General features: G+C 37.2%; 1 protein-coding gene across 2 annotated transcripts in view; it reads right to left on the reverse strand.

Moving 5' to 3' along the window:
• Window positions 1–27682, reverse strand: part of LOC306886558 (rho guanine nucleotide exchange factor TIAM2-like) — a 95860-nt gene that overhangs the window by 57388 nt on the left and 10790 nt on the right. Inside the window, exon 1 of one of the 2 annotated variants that reach the window (XM_079443747.1) lies at window positions 23331–23511. The exons of the other annotated variant lie outside the window; for it this stretch is intronic. The gene's annotated coding sequence lies outside the window, so the exon portion shown is untranslated. Of the gene's footprint in view, window positions 1–23330; window positions 23512–27682 lie in introns of those variants that run through there. 2 annotated transcript variants of the gene reach the window in all.

Below are 27682 nucleotides of genomic sequence, written 5' to 3' on the forward strand. Positions count from 1 at the left end.
CAGATTGTTTGATATGTACTGAATATTTATGCGTTTTTAACCTAAATCACAGCAGTATCCATCTGTGAAGTACACAGACTGTTAAACATTCACAAGCCAATCATAGCAGTGGGCGTTCACTTCCGAGTCTACAATACGCCACACCTATTCAAACACAGCGTTTCAATGAGGAGGATCAAAATCAGGGCAGAAAATAGCCTAGTACATCTAAATAATGATGTTTTTTGAGGTAAAAATCTTGATAACATTATAAGTGAACCTAAGAGAACAGTACAAAAAACCCCCAAAAAACCCAACAGAGGCAGTTTATGACCCCTTTAAAGAATCACCTCAGAAAACCTTTGATTTGGGGCTCATCTAGGTGTACAGCCAGGACACCTAGATGAGCCCCAGAGACTGATCCCCAGTGAAGACCCTGTCTCCAAGACGGCCATCGGGACAAGACCACAGGAACCAGATGAGTCCTTTGCACACTCTGTTTTAGCCCAGATTTAAACTGCTGATTTTGTCTGGCCAGAGGAGAATGACACTATTTCGACAAACTATTTCCCCGTGTAAATACTGTAAAGCTGATATAAAGCCACCCAGCTTTATATTAAGCTGATGTAAAGCTGCTTTGATACAATTTGCATTGTTAAAAGCGCTATACAAATAATATTGACTTGATTTTAAGACTCTGTGGCTTCTGAAAGAGCCACTTGTATATCTCCATATCCTCTTGAAACCTTTCACTTTTTACATCTCGCTCTGGTTGGGAATGTTTTCCAAACAGATTTCACTTCATTCTCCATTTATTTTTGATGTACAAATTCCAAAAAGATTTTTGGTCTGCACTGCTAAAAAAGCTTTGAGCTGGATACTAAATAAAGCTGTGGTCAGAATTTTGGACAATACTACACATCCTTGCAGTTCTCTCCCAGTCTGTAACCACCCAAAATTAAACTTCAGCTATTTAATCACTTTAATGCCATTCGGTGGAACACACAAAAAAGATATGTTAAAGAATGTTGGTAACAAAAAAAGTTTTAGTGACAAAATCAAACAAACAAGCAAAAAAAAAAAAAAATCTCTAAATATTTGTTTTTCCTATTCAACAGAAGAAAGAACATCATACAGATTTATAACAACATTATTTTTGTGTAAACTATCTGAAAACAGTGTTCTACACATCACTTTTCCAATAACACCTTTAAACAAGCCAAGAGATGCCGTAACATAGTTAAGAGAGGTTTAATCCTCATTAGCTTTAGCAGGAGAAGAGATCAAGTGATTTCATCAGGTGATTTCCAGAGATCACTGGAGAATTACAGAGAGCTGAGCGTAAAATACTGCGTTTTGAAAGTTTATTTCAAAATTAACATGTACACTACCATTCAAAATGTTAAGGTCAGTTAGATTTTTTTTGATGACACTATTTTACTGTGCCTTTGTTACACGTTGCATGTACTTACTATTATAATAACAATAAATTATGTATAATTACATGTAAATTATGTATAATTACATGCAAGTAACCGTATTCCAAACCCTATTCCTAACCCTAACAATATAGTAAATGCATGTTAATATTACTCACTCAATACTTAAATGTAGAATTACACTGTAACAAGGACACCTTAAAATAAAATGTAACCAATTTTTTGTTAGATTTTTTGCTTTGAAAGAAATTAATACTTTTATTCAGCTGATTAAAACTGATAATAAAAAAGTATTTTACATTGTTACACAATTCTATTTCACGTTCTCTTGAACATCATTTTGAAAAAACAAAATAAAGCAGCACAATTGTTTTAAAATGTGAAAATAAGAAAATTTTCTTAAGCACTAAATCAGCACATTAAAATCAACTCCAAAGGATCGTGTGACTTTGAAGACTAGAGAAATGACTGCTGAACATTTTAAAATATATTACAAATAGAAAACAGTTCTTTAAAATTGTACTAATATTTCATAATATTACTGTTTGTATTTTAGATCAAATAAATGCAGTCTTGGTGACATCTTTCAAAAACATACAAAAAAAAAAAAAAAAAAAAAAAAAAAAAAAAAAAAACTTACTGACCCCAGACTTTTGAACAGTTGTCCGTTTCTCCAGTTTAAGCTAACAGTTCAAACTTTTTTTTTTTTTGGCACTATAACATTCCCTAATCACCAATGAATTCAAATAACTTGATACAATAATGCATTGGTGTTAAAGAGAATCTGATTATACACACAAACCTTTGTTCTCCGTTGTGAAGGTTATTTATTGAATTTTTCTTTGAAGGAAAAATCAGCAAATCACATTTTATATTTCATTTCGCTGTTTAAAGTTTGCCAAAGGTCATGTGGATAATGCAGAGGACTGTAGGAAAAATGTGAATGAGTAAAACTTGGTTTTAAGTGAGAAGTGTTACATTTGAATAAAACAACATACTGTGTACAATAATAGGAATATAATCCCAACTGTAAAGCACAGTGGTGGCAAGTAAAGGTGGCAAGCCTGGTGATGAGCAGTTTTCTACAAAGAATCCAAGCTGAAACTGCAAGGCTCAAACTTGCATTATTAATGCTGAGGCTTCCTGGAAGAAATGTATATGTCCAGATTGAAGGCCGGAATTAAGTGGACATCTGTCTTTGCCTAAATCTCCCCTCTTTGACCTCCCAATTCACTGCTTAACATCAATGCCAATTAGAGTGTTTGGTGCGAAACAGCTCAGGAAGGAAAATCCTAATTGCATTTACACACAGAGTGAAATAAAAGGTTTGAGGTTGATGAACAAGCCTGATTCAGTAAAGCAACTGTGAATTAATATGATAATTTTCCTTTAAAACAATTGAACAGTTAGGTTTACAATTAGGTGGTTACACCTGATAAAAAGAAAAAAAGGAAAAAACAAGCAAGCAAAAAAAAGTAAGCAGACACATAAATTACAGTATTTCAGTGAATACTGAATGTTTACAATCAACAAAGACTCTTAAAAAAAAGTTAACAAGATGTTTACAGAACTTTAGATGGCAAAAGGTTCATGCGATAAACCGCACAACCTTGAAAACATAGATGATGGAACAATCTTCAATGCCAAGTTGACACCAAAAGCATGGCCATGCAAAGGACACATCATTTAAGTGCAGAACATAACAGAAGCCTATGGAGCCTCCAACACCGTTACTACCCAGTCATATCGTTCTCTGTCACAGTTAGTGTCCTGCTGTTACTTAAGAGAATTCTTTATTATTAGACATGCAGCCCCCAGTTCACTTTCTCCCTCGTCATATTACCAACCCCATGACTTGACAGCAGCAGCTGAGAACAGTGTTTAGATACAGGCATAGCATTTCACTTTTGTCCTTAGGGGGGCAAAACGGAGGCCCTATCTGAAGCAGCATATAGAGGGTTCAGGTTATGTTGTTCACTTTTGTCCTTGGGGGGGGCTATCTGAAGCAGCATATAGAGGGTTCAGGTTATGTTATTCACTTTTGTCCTTGGGGGGGGGGGGGGGGGGGGGGGGGCTATCTGAAGCAGCATATAGAGGGTTCAGGTTATGTGGTTATTTGCAGCATTATATATAAAGCCAGGCTTCACTACCTAGCATAATAACATTGGATGATATTGGATGGTATTGGATGATAACACCAAATATCTGCACTTCGGATTGTTTCAAAATAGCCGATAATCTCCCTTTAGGGCAATTGAAAAAAAAAAACATAGCATTGTTTATGCATGCTCTATTTGACTCTATGAATCACCTGTAGCTCAAGCCAGGGTTGCCAGGTTCACGGTTTTTCCCTTCACCGCATATTATTTTTAGCGCCTCTCATTCAATACATTTCAGAGAATGAGGTTTTAGTAGTAAGAAAGCATTATTTTTCATATAAGTATTGGTGGTAGTCTAGCAATTCATCTGGTACAGACATAAATACTCAGAGACAAACAATATTAGCTTTTCCTTCATTCAGTTGTAGTACAAGTCCTACAAGAAACCCTCCTCATCTGTGATGGACAGCTGAATAAAAAGTGTCAGTGACGAGTGTTGTTTAACCCAAAGTTGAAAATATTTCAACAGACAGTTCACACATCACGCTTTTGCCGTTTTTAAAATATGCAAAGCCTCCCGTTGAAAACAATTTAAAAAATATGCTAGCCTCAAGAAAAAAACAAAAACATATTGGTCAAAACACAGTATTATACAAGTTATAGCTGCGAATGAACATTAGATTGTATGCTAAAAGATACAGTACAATTTAGCAAATTTATCATCCCTCATGTAATCATGTGATGTTTGAATGAATCTGACAAAGACGAGTTTATGGAAACTACCCTATGACAAACATTTTCTCTTTTTTTAGACTGGAAATCTGGGATTATTATTTGGCATCTACTGTAAATAAATGGCCATTGATATCAGCAGAGATTTTTAGTGTGGGTGCAGTCCTAGTAATAAACAGTTTAAAGGGTTACTCCACCCCAAAATGAATATTTTGTCATTAAATCACTTACCCCCATGTCGTTCCAAACCCGTAAAAGCTTCGATAGTCTTCGGAACACAAATTAAGATATTTTTGATGCTTTCTGATCATCTCTCTGACCCTCCCATAGATAGCAATGTAATTAACACGATCAACGTCCAGAAACGTAGCAAGGAGATCGGTAAAATAATCCATGTGACATCAGGGGTTCAACTGTAACTTTACGAAGCTACGAGAATACTTTTTGTATGGAAAGAAAACAAAAATAAGGACTTTATTCAACAATTCGTCTCCTACGCAGTTTACTTTCAGTGGATACTCTCCAAAATGGAGCTACGCTGACGCAGAAGAGACGAATTGTTTGAATGAATTGTCTATATGATAAATATCAGTTTGCAATATCAAGCAGCATAACAGACTGTTTTTGTACAAGTCAAGTCAAGTTACCTTTACTTATATAGCGCTTTTAACAATACAGATTGTGTCAAAGCACTTAACAGTATCAAATTGGAGGATAGTGTCTCAGTAATGTATAAAAATAAGATTAAACTCAATTTTCAGTTAAGGCATTTCATTGAGTTCAGAGATGTCATGGTCTAGATCAGTTTAGTTTAAATAGTATCTGCTAAATCAAATTGACGATAATCACTAGAAATTAAGTGATTACAACTAAAATAACCTGAAGCAAATGGGACCAGAAGCCTAACACATTCAAAACAGCCAGTCGCACCCACTCTTACATACGAAATAACGTGGACAACTGGTACAGTACTCTTCGTGTTTTATTTTACATTATGGCCTAATAAGTGAGTGCTCAGACTGGGTTCTTCTAATCTCAGTACAGATTGATTGTCCAAGCAAAGTCTCAATGAGCATCTGTCTCTGTACTCAAGACATCCCTGTCAAATGTCAACTGATGGAATATTTCAACATCATAATACAAATATTGACACTCTGTGATCATCACCATTTTTCCATCTCATAAATCTAACTGACATACTTACGATCCAATCTGAAGACACTGACCAGAGTTCAATCACTCACAGACCTGCCCGCTGTACAAGTCTTTAGTTTAAAATGAGCTGTAGGCAAAGGAAGTTTCAATGAAAAGTAAATGATTCAGACAGCAATAAGATAAAGTTACCCAACAACAGCAGTAATGCACTAAGCCTACACCTGCAGCCGCTATTTTTTTTTTCTTCAATCCAGTTGGAGGCAACAAAGGCAAGGATGAAAGAGACAGACAAAAACACCTTTCCCTTACCTTTGTGGAAAAGCTTTAATCTATAATGCTTTGAAAAGCAAGACGAATCCAGTCTGTCTGATCTCAACGTCAGCTCCCATAGAAAGACACATACTTAAGACAAAATGACTCGCACAAAACCACACGTGCACACGTGGAAACTCCCTCCCAGACTGTGAATGAGTGACTCCTGCTCTGGACAGCACTGCTCCGGCATGAGGGGAAAATCTGATGTCTCCTGCTGCAATCAAGCCAGTGTTTCTTGTTTTTAGGTAGCATAAACTCTTTAAGAAGTCCACCTGAAGTTACATCTCGCACATTCTTTAGGCAAAGCGGAGGAGAGAGCTGAACCTCCTGCAGATTTCATTGGGGGTTAAGCGCTAACCGAATATTACCATGTCCACAGTGCTATCTGACCCTGAATAGCACCATCACCCCCACACTGAGGGGCAGTCTCCAGCCCGCCTGAAAGACGAGGACAGGAGGAAGGGCAGATGGAAAAAAGGGGGGAAGGACGGGTAAAGGAGGAGGGGTTAAAGCGGGATTCGTTTTCAACTCCATTGGGAACCAAATCCAAAAATCTGATTACAGTGAGGTTGGATGTCAGTGTACATACTTTTTTTTTTTGGATATAATCTCAATTCTAACCTGCTCCCTCAAAACACCCTTCATTCTTTCTCATCTGAGGTCAAACAAAACATTCATTCAAACCGTCTCAATCAGACAACCACAATGTCATGCAGCCCAAAATAGGATCACCAACAAGACAAGTTTGTTGCAAAATATCACTAATTGGTGATATAACTTAATGAAAGAATGAATGAATAAATAAATATATCCCAAGCAAGTATATATAAATGTAAGAAATGCTTTGTTTTATGAGCAGTGCTATATAACTGATCTAAAAATACATAAAAACTAAATTTTTCAATTCCATATTCATCTTTGTTTCTCTGACCTATTAATTGATGGAATTTGTAATTAAGATATGAAATACATTCATTTTAAAAACGAAGTCAAACCACAAGACAATTTGAAATCTGATTTAAATTTGTGATAAACTAGTGACCAGTTATAAGATATACATCTTCTGTTATATGCAAGACTGCTTTATTTATTCATTCATTCAAGTTTTCTTTGTGGAATCACTCTCTTCTAGGTTAGACCATACTTGATATAACTGGAGAATTCCAGTGAGTTTTTAAATGGGATCAATGATACAAAACATGATGCTGCAGAAACTTGTTAGGGATAGTTCACCCAAAAATGAAAATTCTGTCATTAATTACTTACCCTCATGGTGTATAAACCTGTAAGATCTTTGTTCATCATCAGAACACAAATTAAGGTATTTTGATGCATTCTGAGAGCTCTCTGACCCTCCCATAGACAGCAAGGATCCTAACACGATCAAGGCCCAGAAACGTAGCAAGGAGATAATCCATATAATAATAATCCATGTGACATCGGTGGTTCAATCGTAATTTTATGAAGCTAAGAGAATACTTTGTGTGCAAAGAAAACAAAAACAACGACTTTATTCAACAATTCATCTCCTCCGTGTCACCCTATGGCTCTATTTTGGAGAGTATCACATACGTAAACATTGTATGCTGTTCTGTGTCAGCAGCACCGCATGCGTATACGCCGTTTACAGCGTTTCTGCTTTGATCTGAATGTAAAAAACAGATCTGCGTACATACGTTGTTTACGTTTGTCATACTCTTCAAAATGGCGCTATAGGGTGATTCGGAGGAGACAAATTGTTGAATGGAGTCATTGTTTTTGTTTTCTTTGTGCACAAATAGTGTTCTCGTAGCTTCGTAAAATTACAGTTGAATTACTGATGTCCCATGGATTATTTTAACAATCTCCTTGCTACGTTTCAGAGCCTTGATCATGTAAGGATCCTTGCTGTCTATGGGAGGGTCAGAGAGCTCTCGGAATGCATCGGAAATATCTTAATTTGTGTTCTGAAGATGAACGATGGTCTTACGTGTTTGGAACGACATGAGGGTGAGTAATTAATGACAGAATTTTCATTTTTGGGTGAACTATCCCTTTAATTTGAAAAATACCTTAGCTTTATCACACCTGGTTACGAACCGGTGTCATATTTTATTATGAATGTCCACCAAGTTCAGTGTGCAAACCAACAAAAACAGCGGTTCAAGCCTCTTTAGAGTTTTTTTTTTTATTCAAAATTAAATGAAAAAAATCTTTGTGGACACTGCAGAGTGATGTTAGTAACGGCAGGCTCAGTAAGACTTTATTCAAAAACATACAAAAGGACAGAAATTACTTTGCACATGTTTTTTTGCTGATTCTGTACAGCCTCCATAATTTACCATTTTTATAAAGATAAGCATCCAATGGATGATCCAAATTAGCAGATCATGTTTTAAAAGTCTTCATGCAGTGACTGGTGATTGGTTCAACATGGAGAGAGCACAATGAGGATCAGGGTGACAATAAGAGTTGCTATTTTGAATGTTTAAAGGAGCTGGTGCCTTAGAAATGAGAATGTCTTTGTGGGGATTAGGGACACAAGGTCATACATATTATAAAGGCATGATCCTGCTAATTACATTCAGAACAATGCACGTTGGCCTTTACTGGGCTGTGCACAAAGATAATTAACAGCATCTGTCGGCACAATCAAAATTGCACTAGCTAACATTAAAGAGAGCAAGAACTCACAAGAACTCTTCTATAGAACTGTATGAGACGAGTTTCACTTCCATGGGTTTTATTTAGCTTTAGTTTGGCAAACACAAGCTTCATAGATCAATTGATTTGATTAGCTTCAGCATATGGAACCTTAATCGAACAAATAGAGAATGAAAGGTCTGGACGGCCATCCTGACCGCCATTAATCGTAACAGACGAAACATAAACATTAAGCATGGTCTGTCAACACAACATCAGCTGTGTATAGCATTTTAATACGCTAAAACGATAACAAAGATGAGCTTAGTACAAGTTTTCAATGTGTTAAGGCCTATTACTTTAAAGGCCTATAAAGTCTTATACATTTCTTTTTTTAGTTCAATAAAATGTGGACTTGGATGACAATCACAAGGGCTTTTAGGGTGACATTTGGGACAGGGTCATACTTAAATGCTTTTACACAACAAATGATAAAGAAAATGTCTAACTGTACTGTTTTATGTTCTGATCCACACTGTCAAAAAAAGAGTGCAAAAGATGTACCCTTAGGTTGTTTAGGTACTGCTCCATTTATAAGCTGTTGTACCCTTCAAGGTACCATTTTTGGAGGTTGTATAATGTACTCAGCTGCTCATAGTAATAGCTTGTGTACAGTATCTCACCCATAGTGACCACAATATTAAAAACTCTACAATTACACAGCATATACAGTACTATATTAAACCAAAAAAATTCCTTTAAAGCATAAAATATCTAATACACTCATTTTATATATTCAATCAAAATGGAAGTTTTTGACTTCAAGACAAAGCGGAATTTAATTAAATGTTGAGACTTAATTATGTGCGATGCATAAAAGGATTGCCACAGTATACAGTCATACATTATGACAAGGGACATTATGAAACTTAAGTAAAAACAACGGTTCTTGAACAGTTCCAATGAAGAATTTGTGACCCATGATAAATGAATCTAAATAAACACATTGAAATTCAGATGTACTTTACTGACATATCAAAGTTACACATGCAGCATAGCAGAATTAAATTGACAAGAACAACTGTGTAGTTCAGGAATTTTGAGGGGCAGCGCAAAATACAGTGGGTCATGATGAGTGTGTAAAATATTACTACAGTGAACCAAATACCAAAGGAGTCTCAGTCTAGCAGCATTTAGAAGCCAGTATCATTTTCAGAATGACTGAACACTTTTATTAAATCTGTTTGACATTTCAGTCCATTCAAGTGTATTCAGTACTGGCACTAGGTTTCCATTCCCAGGTTTTTTGCTTCAACTTGTATTCTTGTCAGTCTGTGTTGCTCATGATAGCCATCAGACAGACACTAGAGATCAACAGAGACAAATCACTCTCTTTAAAAGACCTAAATGTCAGCAGTGACCCCAAGAGCTATCATGTAGTTCCAGTAAGTCACTGACACACACACACACACACACAAAGCAAAATGACAATGGTTGTAAACATTGGTGCGTCAGACCGCATCATTAAACCTCTGGAGTATCTCTTTTGATTGTTTGAGCCTGTTTGTAATAGACAGAGGATTTGAGCCTGTTTGTAATAGAGAGAGGATGAAATATGAGTAAACAGGAACAAATAAAATGAAAAGCTAACATGCTTGCTAATTAATCACACTGCCAGACATTCCGGCCTCCAGAGACAAACATGAGAAACAACGAGTGCCACAAAGGCAAATCTTTTACAGATGTACATATCACTTGAACCAAAAGCCAAATCTGTGATGGTTCAGTGATGGCTCAGAAGACCAAATACTGACAAATTAATTCCATCTTTGGAAATTAAATGGGTGTAAAAACTTGTGCCCACAGACATTAGTCCTGTCCACAGCCCTCACTCATCCACTGCAATCTATCTCCACTGACACGCACGCTACACATGGAGGGAACCTAAATCATATTATCTAAACCACTAAATTGAATAAGGTTGACCCAACCTGCTCTGTGTCCTTTGCCGAGCAATCTGTCACGTCAAGGTGCTAGAGTCCAATGAAATCAATATTGAATCTAATGTGGTCTGGGTGCTGGGAGACAGATTTTGCCAGTGTCTTGGATGATTTTTTTTTCTCATTTACATAGTCAGCAGGGAACCAGAGGGAGTCACTGAGCATGGATACAGGAGCATTAAACCTTTACCTAAAAGTTAAAAACTCACCCTTAAGTTCTTCCAAACCCATAATACTTTGGTTAACATATTTTAATAAATACCCAAGGTTTCTGACCAGGTAACCGACATTTAGAATATCCAAAAAGAACATAAAAGCAATGTAAAATGAATCTATATAAATTGATCAGTTTAAACCAAGTCTTGTGAAAAGATACAATTGCTTTATATGGTGAACAGATTTAATTTAGTCTTTTATTCACATAAACACACAAATACAGCGCTTCACATGGTAAACATGGAAGCTCCTGTGCGTTACGTGTGTATGTTATATGATAAAACAAACCTCACTGCACATTTGAGCCTCTGTGTTTACCATATGTAATATACTCTATTGTATGCATGTCAACAATTGCTTAGATGTAAATAAAAGCCTAAATGAAATGTGCTTTATATTAAGCAATCGTATATATGTACAAGATGTGGATTACAACGCTTGATTCAGTATCATGTTTTAAGATGCATTTAAGACCTTTTTGCATCTTCTAAGTTTTGTTTATCTGTACCTTCAATGGAAGGACATAAATCATAATCTTAATTAAAGAAATAGATTTTTTTGTGCTTCGAAGATTAACCAAATCTTCTGGTTTATAATGACATGAAGGCAAGTAAATGATGACAGATTTTTCAATTTTGGGTGAACTATCTAACATCTGCAATTAAACTCAGGAGTGTAGCAACCATGTCCTCCTCACTTTTAGAAATGACTTAATTTGCCAATTATTCTGTCATCCCTCTATTCTTAATGTGTGACAAGAGCTCTGAGTGAGGAGGGCGAGAACCATCAAACCAGTTGGAAGTAGACATGAACGAGAAGCAGTGAAGCACAATAGGTAGAGAAAGACAAAACAGGCACTGCCTTTTGTTTGTGACACCACTTGTCATGGAGAAAGTAGTCAAACAAAGATTTATATGCATTTAATTAGCCATTTAGATGTTTGAACTCTCTATGGTGCTTATCAATAAACAGCAAATACTTATATACTTAATATTTATTTGCAAACATTGTTTACACAAACTTTTTCTATCTAAAAATGTTTGGATTCTTTATAGTTCGTTCTTTCTTTCTGGGGGGAAGTCGTGGCCTAATGGTTAGAGAGTCGGACTTGTAATCCAAAGGTTGCGAGTTCGAGTCCCCGGCCGGCAGGAATTGTAGGTGGGGGGAGTGAATGTCCAGCGCTCTCTCCACCCTCAATACCACGACTGAGGTGCCCTTGAGCAAGGCACCGAACCCCCAACTGCTCCCTGGGCGCTGCAGCATAAAATGGTGCATACACCCACTGCTCCGGGTGTATGTTCACGGTGTGTGTTCACTGCTGTGTGTGTGCGCACGTTGGATGGGTTAAATGCAGAGCACGAATTCCGAGTATGGGTCACCATACTTGGCTGAATGTCACTTCACTTTATATTTTATAGTTCTGAATGCTCTTTATAGTTGTTCTTTTGCACACTTTTCTGTTTGAAATATTTGTTTACTTTGAACATTTCAATAAATCAATACACAAAATGTATAAAGTTCTTGACTCACGTCAGACACAAAGCAGGACCCTCCTTGAAATCATCACATAATACTTTTCATTCATAGTTGATTTTGTCTAAAGGTTTAGTTTATAGCACTTAGAAACCAGCTGTTCTTTCTTGATTGAATTTGTAGCCCTTTTCATTCAGAAATCTTCAGAAAACTTCCAGTAACTGTTCTGGAATTGCATTATTTTGTTCATTCTCAATGAACAAAAGTAGGGTCTGATACTGGGATCGAATTTTCCAGCATTTCAACTGAGTGATTCATTGTCTTTCTTAGAGAGCACAGGCACCCAATGTTTGAAAAATCAGGCTTTGTACCAAGTTCCAAACATTTTCCGCACTGTCAATTTGTCCTTTTTACACACAAGAAACATTAAAAGACTGTTTAATTATTTAATTATTTTTATGTTACAATATTATTCTATCCCAGCTTAATGTGTCAAAAAGAAAAGCTATTTTTGTTGGCCAAAACAATTGTAACAAGAGTGGCTGAGGAATTTGTAAACCCCTTTTGTTAAACATTCAAAAACATTAGTTTGAGTGTTCTGATATGTCACTTTGTAGCTCAACCAGTACTTTGAAGTGAAACTACTTGTTTTTCCAAACAATGGAGAAAAGTTGAAAACAACTTGGCAACAAAAACGTGTTTTTGAATTTGGTTTGAAACAATAAAGTTAGGCACGTTTTAAATTACTGGGTCCACATTTACAAAAACAAACACCCACACCAAGAGCAGCAATGAAGACTGCCAGTAACGTGACCTTCTAACCCAGAGCCCAAAAGGTTAGGTGTTATACTAACACTGCAAGATAACAGCATGCCATGGCCTCATCACTAAAGACTGCTTGATGTGTTTGTAAATATTCTTTAGGGCTTTCTTCTTTCAGCTCAGTCTTTCATGCATCTTTGAAACATCTCAAAGATGAAGGACGTGTACTTCCATGTGTCGATCCTTCCGCGCCACAGGCCATTCCTGCGGTTTGCGTTTCGAAGGACGAGCATATCAGTACAAGGTCCTGCCCTTCAGGCTGTCCCTGTCACCCCGTGTCTTCACGAAAGTTGCGGAGGCAGCCCTTTGTTCCCATGAGAGAACAGGGCGTTCGCATTCTCAACTACCTCGACGACTGGCTTCTACTGGCTCAGTCTCAGGACCAGTTGTGCGAACACAGGGACTTTTTGCTCTCGCACCTCAGCCAGTTGGGCCTTCGGGTCAACTGGGAAGAGAGCAAACTCTCCCCAACGCAGAGGATCTCTTTTCTCGGTATGGAGTTGGATTCGGTCAATCAGACAGCCCGCCTCACGCAGGAACGTGCTCAGTCGGTGTTGAACTGCTTGAATATGTTCAAGAGCAGGACAGCGGTCCCACTGAAACAATTTCAGAGGCTCCTGGGGCATATGGCAGCTGCGGTCACGCCGCTGGGGCTGCTTCATATGAGACCGCTTCAACATTGGCTCCATGGCCGAGTCCAGAGGTGGGCCTGTCGACAAACCCTCATCCCGTGGTCAGACCTTTCATTTCTCAGGGCGGGAGTGCCCCTGGAACAGGTCTCCAGGCATGCTGTGGTTTACACTGATGCCTCCACCACCGGCTGGGGCACCACGTTCGACGGGCTTGCAGTGTCAGGGGTTCGGACAGGCCCCCAACTGCACTGGCAAATCAATTGCCTAGAGTTGCTAGCAGTACGCCTGGCCTTGATCCGTCTCAAGAGGCTCATTAGGAGCTGCAGATGAAACTGTTACTGTAACAACAGTAGCAGAAACACAGTGAGCAGAGAAATAGATTGATATTTTCATTTTAAGCAACTCAGAAAATGAGATTCAGCAAATACAAGTATTTTTATCTGTCATATATGACTTGGACAAATTTTTTGACAAGATGTTCCTTTTATCTACATTAGCATTATTAATAAGTATGTTAAGAGCATTTCATAATAAACAGTTATAAATGGGGAAATTATTTGTTGATTGTACTGAGAGATAAATAAAACTTAGAAATTTCTAGTAAACTTTGTTTTCTACTTATGAAGAGAGCATTTAGATTATTATGTACACTGTATGTTTGTTTTTAGTTGACACTTATTATAAGCAATATTTAAAAATGGTCAAAATCCCACTGAACTCCCAATGCAATATCTTTTCTCAATCAAATTGCTTTCTGGCATACCATGCCTTTTTTAATATTAATATACAGTTGGGCTCAATTGATGAAATATTTTAAACATTTTGAAAAATTCATAGACACCACTGCTTTGGCTCTCGTGGCCCAATATCCTCATCTTTGATGACCATTTTGACTGTTTAGAATTTTTTCCTTTTACAAAGTACTGCTGCTGCCCAGATCGAAATTTATAACTATTCCAAAAAAGTACTGTCCGGAGCTTTGCTGGGAAGAAATATAGATACTAGACATCTTGGAACAGTAATTGAATACACCTGATATAGAGTTAACTGTTACATAAATCTCATAAAATACCTTATAGGTTTATGATAAACAAAACAGTCCTGAGCTAGATCAAGCTTTGATCTCTGCAAACCAAACTATTATTTTAATGAAATGATATTTTTTTCCCCACTAATAAAAAGATTTGCTGTTATCAGATGCGTTCTTAAACGCTGCCCTCTCACCGCTGTCAGTTTTTTGTTGTGTTTATTTTGTTATTGAGAGGAAAGTGCACAGCATATATTTATATATTCATCCAAACGCAGCTCAGCAGCTTCAGATTCGGCTGTTTGCGCTCTGAAGCGCTGTCTTCTCTTGAATTGCATCCAGGTGGGCTGAATTACAGTCTTGTGCTACAGCGCCCCATTGGTCAAACCGCATTAGTTCATATGAGATCAAACGACTACTCGACAACAAGCCCTACATCGAAGGAACATCAAAAATAACATATGCAGACAGGGTGCCACAAAAAAAATAAAAAATAAAAAAAAATAAAAATCACGGTGCACCACTAGCACGTTGCTATGCTTACTGCAGAACATTACACACAAGCATACAATAATAAAATAAAAATACTAGGTGAACAAAAATTGTATAGATAAGCATATGATGCCTTTAAATGCTCTCTACTGTAGGTGAGCCACTTACTAAGTTCCAGAGAAGTGCTACAGGAGTGCCATAATTTCTCATGGTCATTTATCTTCCTCCTGCAGGACAGGACATCTGAGATGAAGCAGCAGTGATGCTGTTCTGCACAGGAACTGAGCAGACAAACAGATGCCTGAGCGCTGAGAGGTTAGGGCAGGTCAAGCTTTTCATTCACAGAGAAGACGAGAAAGAATTTGCCCCATGTACCATTTGTTCACGCTTGGACAGGAGGCAGAGACGAGCTTCACCCGAAGGAGCAGAATGACCTGCTTTGACTAGAAAAGGTGACCCTCCTCTGCTTTCTACCCACTTATCCGCACTCATGAGAAAAAGAGCATTGCTCAAGGTGAAAGGTATTCTGCTGTATATGACGGCAGGATATGTGGCAACATGATACTGGAGTGAGGAACGAATTCCTACCGACTAATTTATGCATATTAATGTGCATGAGTTTTTTGCTAAATGTAATTTAAGCATAATTGAAGTGGGGGGTCATGTGGTGAAACGTCAAAAAAAGACTAGGGGGATCAGAAACAGCTTGTTAATGACACTCACAGTCGGGAATAATCCTAAAAAAGCCTCTGAAACACAAATGGCAGATATGTTTATAAATGCTGTACCGTCACCTGCTCACAGCCATGGAAATGGAAAAAACATGCAATCATCCAGCAGATTTTTAACAGAAACATGGAAAAAATGAGATGATTAAACAGCTTGCTGTTAGCCAAGAATAAACAGTGCAGACTAGAAAACAAGATAAAATGGGACAAGCCAGTCCATGGCTATAATGAACAACATCATTAGGAGCCAGTGAATCGGTTCTTAAACCAAAATAATAATAACTGAGGCCAAAGTTTCCAGAGAGGCACAAGTCTGCACGTGCCATTAGACCACAGGGTTTAACAGCACTTTTTACAGGACAAATAAATCTTTCATTCTGAAAATTACGGAAGGTTTCCTGTCAGGAGCTATATGGAGGTGACCCCAGAATGAGAAAAAAAAAAAAGTTACAAACCATTACCAAGGATAAAAATAAAACTTTATAAGTATATTACTTGAAAGAAAAAGAGTATGTGAAGATGATGGTTAAATGGATGACTTCTTAAACTGCTTTCAGCCAGATGACAGGCGGATTATTTGTTACTATACAGGGTGTGTTTGGCACAACACTGTTCTAATTAAAGGACATGGAGGTGGACTGGGGAATGAACTAAGCAACAATACTCAAGTCTTTTGGGAAGAGGGTCCTGTACCATGAAGCCGGTTAAGATGGTTAGCCAGGTAAATTTCAGTTTAGTTTGCACCAATCCTGGGATTTAGGTTCCATGAAAGTGGCTTGGTTCAAAGCTGCGTTCATTGCCATAGTAACTTACACTCCACGGCAAAACTGCTCCCCGGAAGCTATGTTCGGAGTTAGAGATCTCAAACTGAAATTGGACCAATCAGATGTGAGCAAACTGACACATGTCTGACACAAAAAAAGGCACTCCCCCAGTTTGTCTTGCTCCAAATTAAAGGTCACTAGTACTAAAAAATGTCTGGCTTTAATTATAATTACTTAGAGTTATTTTATATGATTTATATAATTATTAATCCATTACACACAAGCAATTTTAGTTTAACAGTTATTAAATCATTTATTTTAAATTAATGTTAATATATACAGATCGTATGTAATATAAATAAGTTGTAGAATCAATAGATAATGTTTTAAAAATGACTACGTGACCTTACATGTCCGAGTCTCTATCGCTGTATATTTACAACTATATAAACTAACTTAAGTTTCACTTGTGACTGCACTGATAAAACAAGATAAAGAGGACAAATAAAATAAATTAAGTAATTTTTTTAATTGTAAATGCATTTAAATTCATCATATTCTTCAATCCTTTAACCTTTAGCAAAACCGTGTAAAGTGATACTAAAATATGTGTTCGGAGTTTATCACACAACAGAAAAATGTGTTATTAACCACCCAACCAAATTTGAATTATAAAAAAAACCGCCAAGTAACTAAAATAAGTTAACAAAATCTTTGAAAAATAAGCAGGACTCTCTGCTCTCAAACGCTGGGGGTGTGTCCACCGTCGGAGCTGAAACCACGCCCACTCGCGGGAAAGCGGCCTTCTCTCTCAACTGTCAAATACCGCTACAACTTGAATGGATGCTACTGATACTACCTATAGTAGCTTAATTGGATTTATACAGCCATACATGTTTAAGATTAGTTTGTTATTTAATTGTAGACGTGCGTCAGCGCTGCAGTGAGTTGAAACCTTCTCGTCGTTCAGGCGAGCGTGGCTCATGGCTGCTTAGCAACGTCAAACACCACGAGAGCGAAAGCTCCGGTGCGCTTTGAAAGAAGAGAAAGCGGTACAGCTGGCGTTTCTAGATGCGAATTGTGAACGCTCCATGTTTTTAAATTGTATGTATTCTGACACATATTGATGTCTCAGGGCTAAGACCCGGGTATCCATTCACCCTAGAACTAACATCTAACATCACAGACATTCAAAAAGACAAACTAAGAACTTGACCTCTCAACATAGTTATTATAGTGTTAGGGGCTCCACATCAAGCCACCGTTTTAGCCCCGCCCAAAAAATCCTGAACACAATTGGTGAAAAACTGTTTAACGGTTTAACGACACAACTCAGTACTACATAGTTCAGTCTTTGTAATGTGTTTAGAAACAATTCTCAGAATTCTCTTTACACGGACTTTAACCTTTAATCAAGGCTCGTGATTGGCTGTTCGCCAGTGATGTCACACATTCATGTGCACATGCTCCACAAACCCAGCATCAAAGCCTGAGCTGACAAAGAAAGTTGATGATCAGCATCATGGTACCAACAAAGCCAGATTGGAGTGGTTTGGTTTCGTCAACTCAAAACTAATCCTGTAACTCTGAATTTGTTCATCTACCATCACGGTACAGGCCCCAGATCTATTAGTTACAATCCTTTGCAAATAAGCTCTAATAAAACCACTAAGTCATATTTATAAGGGGTGAAACGTGCACAGACATGGGGCAGCAACAAATGGTGGCAGTATATGCAATGATACCCACAACCCCCTTGCATTTTTGTCCAAAATGTCCCATCTGGAGAGTGCAACAAAAGGCTTGTTGAGTCTGAGGCATGGTGGGATAGCGATGACCCACAGAATCTAATCCCTTAGGGCAAATCACACACTCAAACCCAGTCCTGAACGAGAGGAATTGCAATCAGCACTACTTAGACAGCTGGAGGACGGGAGAATTCTACTGAACACTCTTAAGATTTGCATCTCTCTCTATACCCTGTGCATCTAAGACTTTGTTCTCCTGGCATGGCTTAAGGCCATTGAGGCTGAGCTGACATGGATTAGAAGAAAGCTTTTCAAATGACAAGTGAATGTCGGCCAGGAATAGCCACAAACATACACTATGCACTTTTACAATCACAATTACATTAGGTCCTCATCAAAATTGCAGTCATCAGTAGCAATATCAGTAAAATGTCTTAGTATCTGTACCAAATTTGTTAAGCTATTTTACAAAAAATATTAAATTAAAGTAATTATTATTAGCATTATTAATTAAAGAACACAAATTAAAAAAACACTACCATGTAAATTTCACATTTATTTTGACATCAGAATTTTTTTTCCATTGCTATCAAGAGTGTTTGAAAGCAGCAGGTACCAGACTAACGGTGTGGCAGAACCCTAAGCTGGTATCATCACATTTTCAAAATTTCAATATCAACTTGGTGCTGAGCTACTGGTACTTTGATAACACTAGTCCTCTAACAGAGCAACATTAAAGTAATATCTGAATAAATGAATGAGTGGGTTTACTTCTAATTTCACAATAGCTAAACCTAATAGCTAGGCGACGCAAAATTATTCAGACAGCAATTTCCAGACATTCAAGTCAGGGTGTCTGTTTTTTTTCTTCCTCTTTGAAATCTTGCACTGCAGGATCTTTGTCACACATTTACCAATTAAAAATACCAGAGGGGTGACTGAATTATTGACTGCTTCTGATTTCTCACGAAACTGGCTTAAATTATAACAGAAGCACTCAACAAACATGAACTACTGTAATGAAATGAACTGGGATAACACGTGAATACATTTGCAGTAGAAAGCATATGTTCCTTCACAACTTCGGCAAGTTCTGCCTCACTTATCTATTTAATAAGTGAAGCCCCAGAAAAATGCTAGGCTACATAATTATCATGAGTAACAATCAGCATTCAGGATACATGATTTCACTTTTGATGGCAAAGTGGAATCAGGTGCAAGCAGGACAGCAGCTTGTCAGTATTTTTGAAGCTTCTCGGCCACTGCCTCCTTTATTTTCAAACAACAGAAGTTGAGCTGCTGTGAATATTAAGGATGCCCGCTGAGAGTCGCGTCTGCATCAGATTGTCATTTGCTGTGAGTCTCTTGACAAAGCACACAATCAAAGGAAAAATTGTCTTTATTCACTATTTTCCTATTTTGATATTGGAAAGTTGCTTTGATACAATCTGTATTGTTAAAAGCGCTATATAAATAAAGGTGACTTGACTTTATGTAATCACACAAACCTAGTTTTCGGTAACTTCATGTTGTCCTTGAGTCAGTAGATAGAAAGACATGATAAGATTGTTTAGTTCTGTGAGACTGTGGCCCTGTTTCCACCTGGTATTAAGATGGATTTTCACTGATCCGGGAATCCTTATCCTTTTTCATTCGTTACCTTTCCCTCCTGCTTGTAAGCTGCATAAAAGGGTTCATTCATGCATCGGCATTCATCCACCGCATGCAATGCTCCCAAGAACATGTAAAATGTAACGAAATTACATGTAACGAAAATGAGTGTGTTGCAGCGAAATCCTAAAACAAGTGATCACAGAAGAAGACGCCTTTGAAACACGTGATGAGGTGGAAAAGGTAATGAGTCTCGACTGACCACTGATGATCAGATCGCTGAAAACACTGAAAACTTAATACCAGGTGGAAACAGGCCTAACATCTACATGTGCTTTGAAGAAAATTCTTCTTTTCTCATGAAAGGTTAAATCTCACCTAGAACCCAGACCGCCAAGACATTCGGGTCAAATAAGTCCTAACATAACCATCAGACCTTTTCCAGTTGACTATCAGTTGAGCTGTCAAGGGTTTCTGAAGCCCGCACAGTCAGCCAAGGATACAACTGTTGGTTGAGGGGTGGATGAATGATCACTAGAGAGAGCAAAAAGGGAGATGAAAAAAGGGTACTCCCCTAGAAATGTTTGCAGTTCCACAAAGATTTTGAAATACTTGGATCTCTGGAAACATATGTTGAGGAGGATGATCAATTAAGTTACTGCGATATATAAAAGCTGTCAATATAGTTTGATTTAGTGAAATGACAGGAAAAGGGATTGAAAAGGATCAATCTCTAGCTTGTGGCTTTACTCCACACATTCATCAAACAGAACAATAGAGGCTGTCTTAGAAATGCAGCACTTTATTTCAGAGCATCCTGACCCAGCTGTGTTTACTCTTATGATTAGTGTTAAAAGAATGGCTGCCGGACCCAATGTCAGCTGGATGCACCCTCCTTCCCTCACACACACACACACCTGATCTGCATTTTGTTATAATAAAAAAAGACAGATGCTCAAAATCAGTAAGGAATGTTTTTGTGTGTTTCCCCCCCACCCCCCCATACAATGGAAATCAATGGGCACCAAAACTGTCGGGTTACTGAAATTCTTCAAAATTATTATTATTATTTTTTTCTGTAGAAGAAATGTCATGTGGGATGGAATGAAGCAAGTAAATGACAGAATTTAATTTTTGGGTGAACTATCCATTTTAAAAAAGCCATTTTTTCACATGTCATTAGTACTCACACTAATTGTACACATCTATTTAGTTCTCCGTGACCTATTGATCTTCACTATTTTTATAAATCATGCTGGCAACTCCTAAGATTTGACATGAAAGAAAATAATTCGGTTTGACAGAGGTATTAGCTATTCTAAACCTTTCAATTTGTCACCATTTATGTCGTCGACCTGGACACAAACAAACCATATGTTTAGCCAGGTTAGTCTCTCTCTGGTGAATCACGAACGGCTGAAATTTATATAGGGATTTGTGACTCAAGCAATCGTTTTGCTTGAGACGATGTCAGAAGACATGTCCTTGGACAGCCTGGAAAGATGGTTAGGAAAAAAAACCTTGACTGGCCGCTAGACAGTGGCTCACTGCCTCCAGGACGCATTCAACACCCGTCTTACCTCACCTGCTTTTTATAGCCAGCTCTAAACACAGCCAGCCACGTGCACAGAGGCTGCCCTTGTGCAATTACTTTTGAACCAAATATAATCTCCAGAAGACAGAAACACACCATCAAATTGACCAAGATTACCCGTTAATGGTCAGAGCATAAAATACTTAAGTTTAACAGAATTACAAAAGCCTTCTCATTTAAACAGGCTTGAGAAACAACATTCTACAAGTGACTTACAGTGAATGAACATTAAAACAATTTGAAAAGGATTTCATAATGACTGTCCCACAGAATCTATCTAACCAGTAAGAGACGCACATACTCCCTGTACAATAGACAATTTACAGCACACACCACCTTATATGGGGAAAATGTGTAAAGGGTGGACATGATATATGGTTTTCCAAAGAGTGGTTTGCTTCACAGAATTAGGGCCAGGAACTTTGAGGGCAAGTTGTAAAAATAGGTTTGTAATATTCCTTGTGGCAATGAATTGAAATAGTGTTTTAAAATAGACGCTCAAGACATGTAGCACTGAAGACTACGTCCATCAACTCCACAACTTAAATAGGTATAGCATGATCCAGATATCACACGAAAACTATACCTACACTAGAAAAAAGGAGATCCTTCTTCAATTTAGTTCAATAAGGCCCCAAATCATAAATTAGACCACAGTAACCACTCACAATCTATTCAGCGTGTACACAATGGTTTTACACTAGCAAAGAAACAGTGAAGATTGGGAACAGCCTCTGTAAGGAAGAGTAAAACCTCTCTAACTATAGCTCTTGGAAATTCATTAATTACTTCGACCACCCTTAGGAGTTACAAAGCAGACATCAATCATGACAGAGAGCTCCCTGTGCCAAATGGCATGCCTGGACCTTCCTTCTGCGGTCAGCTTGTATTATTGCTGACACTCCACAGGGTTCAATAGCCCTTTTGTCATGATGTATTTTTCTCAAATTCAACACCACACCCAACCACTACATCTTCCCATTTAAAAGGTTAAATTTAATGATGCTACCACCATGTAAGACTAACTGTCCACCTTTCATGCAATCAAAAAGTCACTTCATAAAAGAGTAAAACAAGGCAGACTAGTTAATAAAATAACACATAAGGAATGCACATTATGACTTGTATATGTAACCTAAAGAGAACATGATCAATTTGCCATCCGGTTCTTTCCTTTGTAGGAAAGCTGAATACCAATTCCAATTTGTATATTACAGTTTGCATATCATTTGTTTGAGAACAGAAGTAGGTCATTTAGTGCTACCCTTTCAGAGTTTATCAAATCACTTTATTTTCACATGCTATAGGCATAATGCACAATTTATGATAAAAATTCTCCATGTCATCATTATTTCCTTGAGCGGGAAAATTCAGTCTTTTCCTCTAGAAGTGAAGATTTTTTAAATTTATAATATTTTTAAAGTTAAATTTTAATCACCTCTGACAACTAAAATTTAATTTTCAGCAAATTATTATTTTCTTAATAGGAGCAGACAATTTTTTAATAAAGCTAATTTTCTTAAAACGACAAAACCATTTATTTACATGTACATGGTCTTATTACGTTATTTCAAGCTGACAACAAAAATGAATAATGAGGTGTTAAAATATAAAAGATATAAGATACTTATATTTAAGTTACAAAATGCTAATTTTAACTTGGGCACTTTATTATAAACATTTAAACAAAACATACAATACGAAACAATTTCATCGTTTTAAACTTCACTAAAAGGAAAGGAAAAGAACAAATCTAGTTGTAGTTTCCCATATTAAACCAAAATATCGTTACAGATAAAGTCATATTAAACAGTGCACACTAGAAAGCCTATATAGTTTTAATGAAATACCGCAAACAAAAACACAGATAACTTTTACTTACCAGATATTAAAAACAAGCCACAGGATAAGGTATTAAATAGCCACTTCTGTTATTTTTGAGAGCACATTCATTTGAATCAACGCTTTTTCAAGGACGAAGTTTTAATCCAGTTGTCTTTTCTTAAGATCGAGCACACCTCCTCATCTCTCACTACACTGCGTGAACAGTTTGCCACGCCCCTAAAGTTAAAAGACACCACAGTTCACCAATGAGATTGAAGCTGTCGCAAACCTAATTAGATTATGCGAGAGAAGAACCAATCTCTTTTCAGGAGGAGTGGCGTTCAGTGTTTATCCGAGTAACTAGAGTTTGGTTGCTGGGTTACATTATTAAAAGGTTATTTAAATCTCTGTTTGGTGACAGGCATCTACTCTTAAACTGACTCTTTGTTTGGACCTGTAGATTTGTGGTTGTGCAGTTTTTATTAGATTTTTGAGAAAAAAGTTCTGAGGCTTCCCAGTGGTGAGTTTAAAAATCCTTCTTCAGTTATTGCACATGGAACCTAAATTATGTTTGCTCCCATATATATATCTGATGATTCACTCTCACATGGTAACAACTTCAGTTTATCACCACATGGTGGTTATGAGGAAATGTCTTGTCATTTATGCACTGTACACAGTGTAAGATTAAAAATGTATTGAGCCCTTGATACGTAATCTTTGACAAAACATATGAAAAAAAAAGTTGCCATATTGTCTGTTGTTTCTGCAATAAACAATGAAAGTGAGGATAGTCACACATGTGCGATAAACATTTACATTTTACATTTGTGATCCTGGCCTGGACCACAATACCAGTCATAAGGGTCAGTTTTTCGAAATTGAGATTTATACATCAGCTGAATAAATACGTTTTCCATTGATGTATGATTGGACAATATTTGGCTGACACACAACTGTTTGAAAATCTGGAATGTGAGGAAATATTGAGAAAATCACCTTTAAAGTTGTCCAAATGAAGTCCTTATAGCAATGCTTATTACTAATCAAATATTAAGTTTTGATAAATTTACAGTAGGAAATTTACAAAATATCTTCTTGGAACATGATCTAAATGTCCTAATGATTTTTGGCATAAAAGAAAAATCTATAATTTTGACCCATGCATTTTATTTATTCATGCAACCAATTTATTTATGCAACCAAAAAAAAGGGCAGTCGTGGCCTAATGGATAGAGAGTTGGACTTGTAACCCGAAGGTTGTGGGTTCGAGTCTCAGGTCCGGCAGGGATTGTAGGTGGGGGGAGTGGGTCTCACCCTCAAGGGTCTCACCTCAATACCACGACTGAGGTGAGACCCTTGAGCAAGGCACCGAACCCCCAACTGCTCCCCGGGCGCTCACTGCTCCGGGTGTATGTTCACTACTGTGTGTACACTTAGATGGGTTAAATGCAAAGCACAAATCCCGAGTATGGGTCACCATACTTAGCCACACACCACTTCCCTTTCCCCTTCCCTTATTTTTGGCTATTGCTAAAAATATACCCCAGCACCTTAAGACTGGTTTTGTGGTCCAGGGTCACATTTAGTCATTTAGTAGACACTTTTATCCAAAGCGACTTAACGCAGTACACAATCAAGGTTATCATTTTTTTCAATTATATAATAAATGAAAAGAAAACCGATAGAATAGAAAAAGAATAGAGCAAGATAGTGTTAGAGGCCTTTTTTGCTTTTGTTAATTGTATTATAAATAAAAAGAAAACATAGAATACAAAAAGATCAGAAGAGCTAGTGTTAGTATTTTTTTTTTTTTAAGGAATAGAATTAGAATAAAGAGTGCTTGAGTTAGAGGGTCAAATAAAGATGGAAGAGATGTGTTTTTAGCCGATTCTTGAAGATAGCTAAGGACTCAGCTGCTCGGATTGAGTTAGGCAGGTCATTTCACCCAGAATTCCACCATTTTTTTTTTCAAATCAATCCGTCTGGGAGTTCCAGGTCAGGATGCAGTCCAATTAAAGGTCAAGACATCCTAGTTTTTCCATCCACATTTTCCCTAGATAGCGCTGTCTATTCTAGTTCAGATGTGCAACACGTGTACATAACCCTTAAGTTTTAACATGCTATCTGGTTTATGTCTTAGAGCCATGGTTATCTTCAAGACAGACAGCAAACTTACAGTTGAAAGATGTTGCTGTATCACGAGTATATGACACACTAGTCTGACATGAAATATACACATTATCATTTAAATCCCCTCACAGAAACAGATGTATTACGGAAATTAAAGCAGACACAATATGTTTGTAAGGTCATAGTGTGTTCATCTTGGGTTGAATGCTGAGGGCTTCCAAGAGTGTGAGAGAGAGAATCTTTGAGGATTTCTGCACAAAATAGTGCAGACATTTGAAATGACATGATAAATTGATTTCAGGATTTCTCTGGCCCCTCAGTGCTGGCTCTTAGCAAACCTCAAACCACTCTCTAATCCAAACAACATCTGAACAGCCACAAAGTTGGTCATAAATAATGTAAAAACATTTCATAATACTGCACAAATTTAATTTGCATGCTAAAACTGAATCTTTAATTCAGACCTAACCAAAGCTACTTCCTATTAATTAAAATCTATATACTGAGCAGCATTAATATTATCCTTGATTTATTGATTGCTGCAGTATATAAATGTATATTGTGCACCGTATGCAAACTTTGTACTTAGAATATATGCCAAAATGAGCAGTAAAAAAATACATCTTACAGCCTACATTGTAATACACTTAATATGACCTTTAATTTCCAGTAGGATGGATAAGAGAGAATTACTGCACTAAGTTGTAACATCTCTCTCTTGGCATGTAAAATGATAAAGGGAAAGTTCATCCAAAAATAACAATTCTGTCATCATATACTCATCCAAACCTGGAACATAAGAATGTTGGGATTCAAAAATAATTGGACCCACCCCATTGACTTTCATTGTAAGATATTTCCTCTTTTACGTTCCAGTGTTTTCATTTTTGGGAGAACTCTTAAAAAAAAAAAAAAGAAAGGATTTCTATTCAAATTTGGATTAAAAACAAAATGCTTAAGATTCACATTAGCTTTTCCCTGGAGACTAACATATATATTAAAAAAAATATTACAACTTTCTTATGCACTTAAAATAGACTGTACTCCAGTTAACCTAGATATATCCCAGTTGCAGCAAGACACTTATTAACCATTCATATTAAAATGTCCTCAGAGGTTATGTTGTAAGGTTAGGTAGCATTGTAGTAAACCGTTATGCATCCACAGCTATGATCATATTTGATTTCTTCTTTGGGTGAGCTACTCTTAGATTAGTAATACACCATGATTTCTTGTTTTGAAAGTCAGGATGGTTAAAAAAAATACAAGTAAAAGGGTAATATATAAATCTTTCTACATAAAAATTACAAGCTTTAGCGGTATTTATTAATTAAAATATGGCTTCTATTCTATTTAATTCTATTATTGCTTCTATTATTCTATTTAATTCTATTAAAATGAGTGCAGTTTTAAAGTTGTCAATACAGTACAAACAGTATGTCTGTTCGTTGTAGATTAATTTTGGTATATTTGAACGATATGTTGGATGCTTCTTAATTGCTTTCCAACCCTAGGAAGTGTGACTTGCTTTGCTTTCACGAGAAAAAGCTATTTCTCTCTCGTGCTGAAGAGTCTGAAAATGTCTTTAAAACATCAGAGAAACAGGATGCATTCCTTCCAAACAAGCAGCCATTCAAAATGTCTGTGTATCCCTGCTCGAGATTTCATCAGCAATATGCTCTAACAAACATAATTCCTTTGCTTCAGCATTATCAGATTCAGTATGACAAATGTTCATGTACCCTATCTGTTATTTGCGATGAAGCTTGTTTCTCATTTTCACGGCTGTCCCCAAAGAAAAGCTCTCTGACTGTGAGCGCAGGACAGAAAGGTGTGATATTAGATTACGCATGCATGAGCTGTTGGTATATCCCCCTTTTGTCTTCCCCCGATCAATAAAATAGCCAGCAGAGAGACCTAGTGTCCATAGACACACACCCACATATACGTCTCCGGAACAGTGTGCAGGGTCTTTGTGTGTTAGGATGTGTTATGCCCCCTGATGTAAGTCATTCTCATTCAATTCTCACATGGTCAGGCTGGTGTGATCTGACGCACTGCTCATGTGGGGTAATTTATGCAAGCAGGATTCCCAGAGGAGAGTGAGAGAGCAGGGAGAAAGATCTGAATGATCGCATCGATTTCATGAGCCACAAAATTAGACTTTATGGGCAAGCAAAAAAAAAAAAAAGAGGAGCCTGGATTAGCTGATCTCAAAAATCTAATAGTAAAATACATGCAGTACCAGCCAAAAGTTTAAATGCACTTGATGGAATT

The sequence above is a fragment of the Barbus barbus genome (assembly GCF_936440315.1).
Source record: "Barbus barbus genome assembly, chromosome: 20".
NCBI lineage: Eukaryota > Metazoa > Chordata > Actinopteri > Cypriniformes > Cyprinidae > Barbus > Barbus barbus.